The following is an 8813-nucleotide window of genomic DNA, read 5'->3' on the forward strand; positions in this document are numbered from 1 at the left end:
GAAAACAATAACTGGTAACTATAGCAACCAGCTCTTGCCTGTGTAACCACACTGCCTTGTCATTGCCTTGTCAGAGCAAAGGCAGGACAATCTGGCAAGGAAACTAGCCAGACAAATCATGGTACAGCATCTTTTTAACTAGCCTATAGCAGCTATCTAGATCAAATGGTGCTGACCCATTCCCATTGTAAAGTCTGAGTATATCCAAGCAGCTCTGTAGTTCCTCTCTAGCTCTTGATAAAAAAAGGACATGCTACTAGAAGCTCTCACAGAGTTTTAAAAAAGCATACAAACTGGGAATTGGCACTGATAAAAGGCTGCTTCTGCTCTTCTCTGCTGCAGTGGTCTCACACACTCATAGTGCCAGAAAGAAAATGTACTGCTACTGATTTTGATTTTTCTATTCACTGGGGGAGAGTCAGTATGGAGAATACAATTGTGGCAGTGCTAATGATTTTTTTGTCTCTGTCTGGATAATAGTCAGGGGAGCAGTGCATGCTCACAAGAAAAGAGTCTTATCAAGCTGCCAGTCTTTTTTGCTTGTTATTTATTTATTTATTTATTTTATTTTACATATTTATTTCCTGCCCCTCCTTCATTTAGGGTGGGGTACAACGTCAACATACATATTAAAAAACATAAAATAAGATAGGTAAAAACACCATGCAAACATATAAAACAAAATATAAGATAAAATCTGATAAATCACAAAAAGAGAAATATGTTGCTGCATACAGAAGGAGATCAAAAGTGCTGAGCAGAGAGGAGATCATAGCTACACATCAAATGTAGTATTTAACAGTTTTTTTATATGCAGAGTCAGTCAGTTCTAGTGCACACAGTACAGCATACATACATGATATGTGTGTGTGTGTGTGTGTGTGTGTGTGTGTGTGTGTGAGAGAGAGAGAGAGAGAGAGAGAGAGACATAGTTATTCATATTTCTCACCCTCTTGTTTTGGAAAAGATGGAAAAGATAGGAGAATCATCTAAGATTGGCATTAGCAGGACAAGGGTTGCAGAAGTGCAATGCCTAAAAGCAGCTGTACACTCATTTTTGCTTCCTGTTCGTGAGGCAGTGAAGACAGTATTTGTACCAATTGATTCTGATGAAGAATCAAATTTTGTCTGGGTTTTTGTGAATCAGAAGATATTGAAGAGGTAGTATCCAAACAGAATATGGGAAGTTTAGAAAGTAGCATCTTAGCCTACAGTGAGGTGATGGGGGGGGGGGGGGGGGAGAGAGAGATGATAGCGATGATGTTGAGATCAAACCCAGGAATAGAAGCATTGCATATAGAAAGAACATGAATAATACCACTGGCAGTTTTCATCAGGGCTACCCTCTACCTCAAATTCACTGCAATCATCATCCTCCAAGGATGTAGAAAAGGATCACTGAAGAAATCCCTGATCTGGAGGTACTTTAAAGTGAGGGAGAACCTGCATTTTGCTCAGTGCAGGATGGATATCAGTTGAGGGATATCAGTGGGGCATCTCAAAAAACCTGGTATGCAGCATCATCTGCAGAAGCAACAGCCACTAGAATTGGCATCAGGGAAGGCAGCGGTACTACTCTGGGGACCCCTGCCATTCTGAGAAAAAGACAGAGGAAAGGGGATGAAAATGGTAGACTTTTCCCCAAGCTGATCACACGGCCCCTTTCAGCAGTCAGGTGGAAGGCCAGCAGTGTCCAGCCATGCATCCGAAGTGGCACCCTACCAGAGAGGAAATGGGGTAGTGTTCAGTAGCAATGTCCCTTGACAAGAGGTAGGCAGCATCCAGAATAGTAATGAGGAGCATTAGGTAAACAATTGCCCTTGATGATCAGCCCCTGCAGGTAGTGTATGGGTTTTAAGCATCTGCTGCATATGTATGCCCCAATTTACAAAGTGCCCTCCAGGACTACATTTAGTAGAAAGGTCATTGCCACCCTGTACAACCAGTGCCATAGTCACATGCAGGTGTACCTGGCTAAGGGAGAGGTTAGTAGCAAGCATTTCACCAGGGATACCTGGACCAGTACCTCTTCCTGATGGCACACTGGTGGGACCTGGCTGAGGCAGAAGCTGGCAGCAGCTCTAGCAGGGATGGAGCATCAAGGTGCAGGTGAACTTTGCCGAACATTCAGTTGATGCATAACCCCCCATACCTCGTGCAATATTTTAAGAGCCATAAAAAAGATGCAGGAGGGTTGGCAGCTTCGCTGGAGAGGCAGGAGTCTTCAGGCAGGTTTCTTTGTGACAGAGAGTGGTGCAAATATGGTAAAGGCACTAGTTGATGGGAATTTTCAGAGTAGACATTGCTTTGCACAGTTGCTGTGCCTTGCAGTGAGGAATACTCTGGGGACTGGGGTCCAGCAATGATGAGAATCCATTCCTGAAGAACCTGGTGGGGACGGAGAACAAAATTGCAGGCGAATGCCATACAAATGTGAAGGTGGAACAGTCTTTCCATGAGCAGAAGGAAGAAGATGGGACGCCTCACAAGTATCTGATTCAAGATGTTGGCACCCGCCGGGATTCTACCTATCTGATGCTGCAGAGATTAGTGGAAAAGCAGACCCTCTTCCATGATCTGTCTCTGGAAACAGATATAGGTGTGCATTGCCCCCTGGGGCATCATGATTGAGTAGAGATGAGGCAGCTGGTACAAATCCTGAAGTCCTTCAAGGATGCCACTGAAGATCTAAGCTCTCAAAGTGCCACTCTGAGTGAGGTCATCCCTGTAGTAAATATTCTAGAGGCAAGAGGGCATGGAAGCAGAGGTGTTGCATTTTCTGGAATCCTTGCATCAGGAGCTACAAGAGAGACTGAAACCTCTCACACAAAACAATACAATCATCCTTGCTACATTTTATGATCCATGGGCGAAAGGGAGTTTTGCCCTCCAGTAGGGGTGGTAGCCCAAAAAACGTTTGTGCCATTTTTCCTTTAGTTTCAGGGGTGGGTCATTTCAGGTCCGCCACTGGATCTTTTTTTTTTTGTAGTTGTTTAAAAAAAAAAAAATAAGAACCCACCCCAACCTACCACTCCCAGCCCGGTGTCTGCCATTTTACAAAATGGTGCAGGCTGCCTATTGCCCCTATCATGTGACAGGGGTTGTCCAATGGCACCAATAGCCCTTGTCATATGGTAGGGGCAAAGAGCAGCCAACACTATTTTGAATAATGGCAGCCGCCGGGCCAGGGATGGGAGGTCGCTTCCGGGCACACTCTAGACCACCAGGGTCATTTTGGTGAGTTGTGGGGGAAGTCGGGAGAGTGGGCTAGAGTGGGTGATGGGATGAATATTTTAATATACAGGAAGGATTGGGTGGGTTCTGTTTTGTTTTGGGTTTTTTTTTTAAATAAAATATTGTATTTTTGGCTCCCTCCAAAGAAATGGTAGGAAAAATAACACAAAATGTTGTGTATTTTTCTATCATTTTTTTTTTTAATTCTGAAATGAAATGAAATAGGAAATATTGTTGGTGTTTCCTATTTCATTTCAAACAAGTATCCAGCCCTACCCTCCAGTTCCAGCATCTTACAATTGTGAAGGAGATACTGGTACCTCAGGTGTCTGAGCAGAAACACCAGAAACAGAGGCATAGTGGGGATGTAGCATAGGAAAGAACGGCCACCGTAGTGAATTTTGCAAGCATGAGCAGCACCCTATCAGCTAGCACTTCGTCTCCAAGCTCAATACTTTAAAGCCACATTGCCTGCAAAGAAACATCTTTCCTGACACAGGCCAAGGCTAAAGAACCTGGCAAGTGAGACCTTTACCCCACTCAAGCAAAGGAGACCCCAGCACAAATTTCTGTGAATTGCTATCTCTTTCAGAGACCATTGAGGATATGGTCACAGATGCACTGGTATATTTAGGTATAAAACTTGGCAGTCTGGCCAGACCTAGCCAAGGTGGCTCAACGCTATCTTTCCTGCACTCCACCCAGCATGCACAATGAATGTGCCTTTTCAATGGTAGGGAACATAATGAGCCCTCATCTGTCAAGGCTGGTGCCAGAGTTGATGGAAAAATTGGTCTATTTGAAAATCAATCTGCCTTTGCTTGGGTTTCCAGAATTTACTTGTGAGGTGCAAAATGACTGAAAGTACCTTGAAGGCCTTCCTGTCTACCTGCCATGCACCAGACATACCATCTTAGGGGTCTAGCTGCAACATGCCTATCTGCTCTGCTCCAGATGTATCACCTTAGGTATTCAAAAGCTGCTGAATATCCCTGTACTAAGCATTACTCGGATGGATAATTCTTATCCATTTAAGTTTAGACCTGCTATTGAACAGGTATAACTCAGTGGGATAAGTTATCCATCTAAGGCTGAATATTGCTACTTAGCCAGATAACTTATCCAGCTAAGTAATTCCGCCCTGATCCATTCATTGCTCACTGACAATTTTTCCGACTATCCAGATAGCCAGATAAGTTACTTATCCGACTATCTGGCATCTGAAAAAAAAAATAGAAAAAGGAAAAAAATGAGTAATCCCTGAGGATCTCTGGAGACTCCCTGTCCTATCTTCCTCGCTGCCCCTGGAGGTGGCTTAAGTTCCCCCAGAAATGTAATATTTGTGAAAACCCCATTTACATGTCCCACTCCTGCTCCCAAACCCTCCCCTTTGTTAAAACTTAGCTCCCCGACTGCCATCCCCCTGATTCCCCCCCCCCCCCCACACCCCACCCAAGACTTACCTAACACTTCTTGTTGTTCTAGTGGGGGCCCAAAAATACTACTCCACTCTCAGATCCAGAGGCCACCATTTTAAAAAATGGAACTGGACTGGCCTTGCCCTATCATGTGACAGGGGCTTCCCAATGGCTTCGGAAGCTCCTGTCACATGACAGGGGAAAGGGCCTGCTGGTGCCATTTTCATCACATTCCTATTTGCCCTCACACTCACACACACACACACACCCTCCCTCCCTCACACATTCTCACTCATACTCACATCTTTCCCTCTCCTTCTCACACATGTTCACATATATTCTCTCATTTTCTCTCTCCCAACCTGCTTCCCCCCCCCCCCCCCAAGATCCACGCACTCATACAGAGACATCCCTGCCCCCTTCCTTGCCTCCCAGCCACAGAAATCCATATTCCCTAGGTCAGGAGAGAGATGGGCGACACTGTACGGGGGGTGGGGGGCCAGGGAGGGGGAGGATGGAGAGAGCGGTGGCTGGGTAAAGGAGCATTAAGTACTGGATTCAGAAGACTGTCACAATGTGCTGCGGTTGGGCTGGGGAGGGAGAGGTCTAGGGTCAGGGCAGAACTAGGAGGGGATAGAGAATACCAGGGCTGGGGTAGTGAGGGGTGACAGACTGCTAGCAAAGGGGCCTGGAATGGGCTGAGGTCAGGCTTAGCAGAGGGAGTCAATGGGTGCTAGTCCAGGTTGGAGGAGGAACAGGGCAGGAAAGGGAGAGTGGAGACTGCTGTAGGTGGGCTGGGTGGGAGGAGGAGGAGCATGTGAGACTGCCTTTTTGGGGGGGAGGGGGAGAAGGGTCGCACTGTGCTAGGGTTGGAAAGTTCTGGCATTGAACTGCGGGGGTGTACATAGGCCAGGCTTATGGTGGACTTGGGGGTCAGACTGCAGTAAGGGGAGAGGGTTAATGTCTCAATGGGGAGGAGTGGCAGAGAGACTGCTGAGTGCCCCCCATGGTGGAGGACATACCCTTTGTTGAATTTCCAGTGGGTGTCAGTCAGGGACAGATGTTCTGATTCCTTTTTGTGACAGGGCGAGTGGACCCTGCACAGGATCTTGAATGCATGTTACATGAGAAGAGCTCACCCCTGGAGTGGGTTTCTGGGAAGAGAGTGCCTCTAGCGCTCCAACCTGGCAGGCTCAGCCTGGTGATAGGAATTAGAAAAGCAGTATAGAAAGAGTTCAGCTGCAGTCTGTGTTATTTTACAAACTCATTAATGCCCAGTTCAATGCTACTTGGCCGCCCATGCAGCCTGCGTTCCAACTTAAAATAGCAATTTGTTTTTATCCACTGGCTTTCCTGAATAGCTATTTGCTGTGGCCTCCTTCCTGCCCTTAAATTGAGAGAATAAAAAGTTGCCTTCCTGTAATTTAGATAACTTACAAGAAGGCTCACCTCTTGCTTGGATATGTTTATACCTAACCTCACCTGATATTGCGACCTCCTAATTTTGTGAATAAAAAGTTTTCATTACCCATCGCACTTAGTTTAAAAAGTATGCAAAATTAAACCTTTTTTTATACAGCGCCTTGTTTCACTTTGATCCTAAAATAGTGTTTATCTCTGCAGGCGCACAAACTGAAATTTCAGTAAGCCTAGAGACTATCTCGAGGGAGATTTTTTTTTTTGGTGCCATCATAGCTCACGCACGGATGGATCTTCAAAGCGCAGCTGCACTCTGTCTGTTGGAATTGCACGCTTGCTCAGTGTAGGTAGGGACAGGATTTTGAAAGAATGCTTGAGATAAGAATTTAATTTGTAGCTGTGTTTACCAGGGTCAGTTAAGAATTTCTATCTGTGCAAGGCAGTGCGTTCCATTTTGAGCCTGATTAAGTGGAAAAACGATCCATTCCCAGCTCTTATCTTCACTTCTTTTCCTCTGGTTTTGTGATGCTTGAGTTAGCTTATAGATTATATGCATGATTCACCAAGAAAACATCCTATTTACTTAGATGCATTCTGACAAGGTGGCTGTAAGTGCAGATCTGTGCGCGGAGGGTATTTTTCTGCAAGAACTGGTCACAGAATCAACAAATGGAAATGGAAATAGTTGAGGGAAAATGACTTTAGCTGAACTGTGTAACCGCTTAATGTGTGCATACACTGCAGCACTATTATAAATCCTAAATAACCTTTGGATTAAAATAAACAAGGACAACAAATGCAGTAATAACTTTTAATAGCTTTATAATTCTTGTCAAAGTCATCGCCATTCATGACTGCCTTACGATGCTTTTCGTGTTTCTGTCACCAAACACTGATATGCTGCCGGCTCCTAGCAGCCAGTTAACGGAACAACAGAAAAGAGAGACATAAAATGTTACTTTAATATTCTTCATAACCTATCATATTTAGGGGGTCGCTCTAATGGTGTAACCACCAGCAAGATAACGTGAATTACATCAACCCGCCTCTCTGTCCATGCCGCAGCCACCCCTGAAGGACACGGGTCTTCGCTGTTCCCAGCAGAGTCATGACCGCTGGCTTTTAAATTAAACCGTCCGTGGAATCACTTCCCCTTTGTGAAGATATCACGGTCCTACTGACAAAGTAAGTGGGGTCTGAGAGTTATGAAAGATTTGAAGGTGCTTAAGCAAGAAAGAAATGAAGACCTGGCTTTACAGGCACATAATAGCAGTCATTTTTGAGACATAGTAGATTTTTTTCCTTCTGTATTGATAGGCTGAGGAAGAGAAGGGTCTAAGATATCATGACCTGTATTATATATGTTGCTAGTTAATAATATACCTATTTTTGTTAGTCTTTTAATTTTGTTGTGCCTCGCCCCGATTGAATACACAGTGAGGGTGTGCAAATCAATAAATGTGGGAGAGGAAGGCCCACGTGATGTCCAGAGGAGGGGTCCGGAAAGGTTGTCATGGGGTTCTGGGGGGTAGGTGCAGTCATTTCATGGTTCTGGGGAGGGCCCAATAAGACGCATCTCTTTAAGGGGGTGACTTCCAGGAGAGGCTCCAGCTTCTTGGTGGGGACCGGGGGCCACAGCACATTTTTGGGAGTGGGTCACAGGCCACCGTTCTTCTGCGTGGGGTTGGCAGAGGGGGTCCACAGGTCCTTCAGAACCTCATTTACTAAGGTTGCTTTTTTTTTTTTTTCCATTCTGTGTCTTTGGGGAAAAAAAAAGCTTAGTAAATCAGGCTTTTAGTCGGAAATGAGTGCCAAGATTTCAAAAGAGATTCTCCTGATCCGTGACTATATAAAACAGGATCCTATAATGTTACAGAGAGTGCTGTACATCACATGGGAAACACTGCTGCTTAGCTACCCGGTTTTTGACTAACATAGACTAATGCATTAGCAATATTCTGCCATGGTTCAGAGGAATCAGCTATGCTTTCCTTGATATACAGTAGTACAAAATGTTACTCTAAATGATCTTGAACCGCTGAAAATGCTATAATCTTTCATTTTGCTGCAAGAATGTATCATTTAGCATGTAAACCTACCATCTGACATTCAAGCATTGAACAGATACAATCAGAACACTGCTACTGCTCTTTATCATTTATAAAGTGCTCTTAGACATATGCAGCACTGTGCAAATACACATAGGAGATATCACAGTTTAGTCAAGACAAACATACATGACAAGAGTGAGCCAAAGGGAAGTGCATTTATTACAGAGAAGTAGAAGTCAGAAATTAAAAGCAGCCTGAAAAGATGACTTTTCCTACTGAAACTGAAGGTAGCCAGAGAGGGAGCGTGGCACAGCAGCTCAGAGAGTCTGTTCCAGGCATTCAGCGTAGCAAGGTGGAGTCAGGAACTGGGGGTGAAGGAGAAGGGCACAGCTAAGAGTGACTTGCTTGATAAATGGAATTCGTGAGGAAGGGGGAGAGCGTAAGGGGGGGGGGGAGAGGTGAAAATAGGTAATGAGGAGCTGCAGAGTGAATGCATTTATAGGCAAGTAAGAGAAGCTTGAACTGTGTACAGAAGCATACGGGGAGCTGATGTAGCAATTTGAGAAGAAGGGTTACATGGTCATAGTGATGTTGAAGAAGGTAAGTCATGCAGCTGAATTTTGAATAGATTACAGTGGAGAAGTGTGGATCAGTGGGAGACCTGTGAAGAGCAAGTTACAGTAATCTAAAT

This window comes from Rhinatrema bivittatum, chromosome 4, assembly GCF_901001135.1.
Source record: "Rhinatrema bivittatum chromosome 4, aRhiBiv1.1, whole genome shotgun sequence".
Lineage (NCBI taxonomy): Eukaryota > Metazoa > Chordata > Amphibia > Gymnophiona > Rhinatrematidae > Rhinatrema > Rhinatrema bivittatum.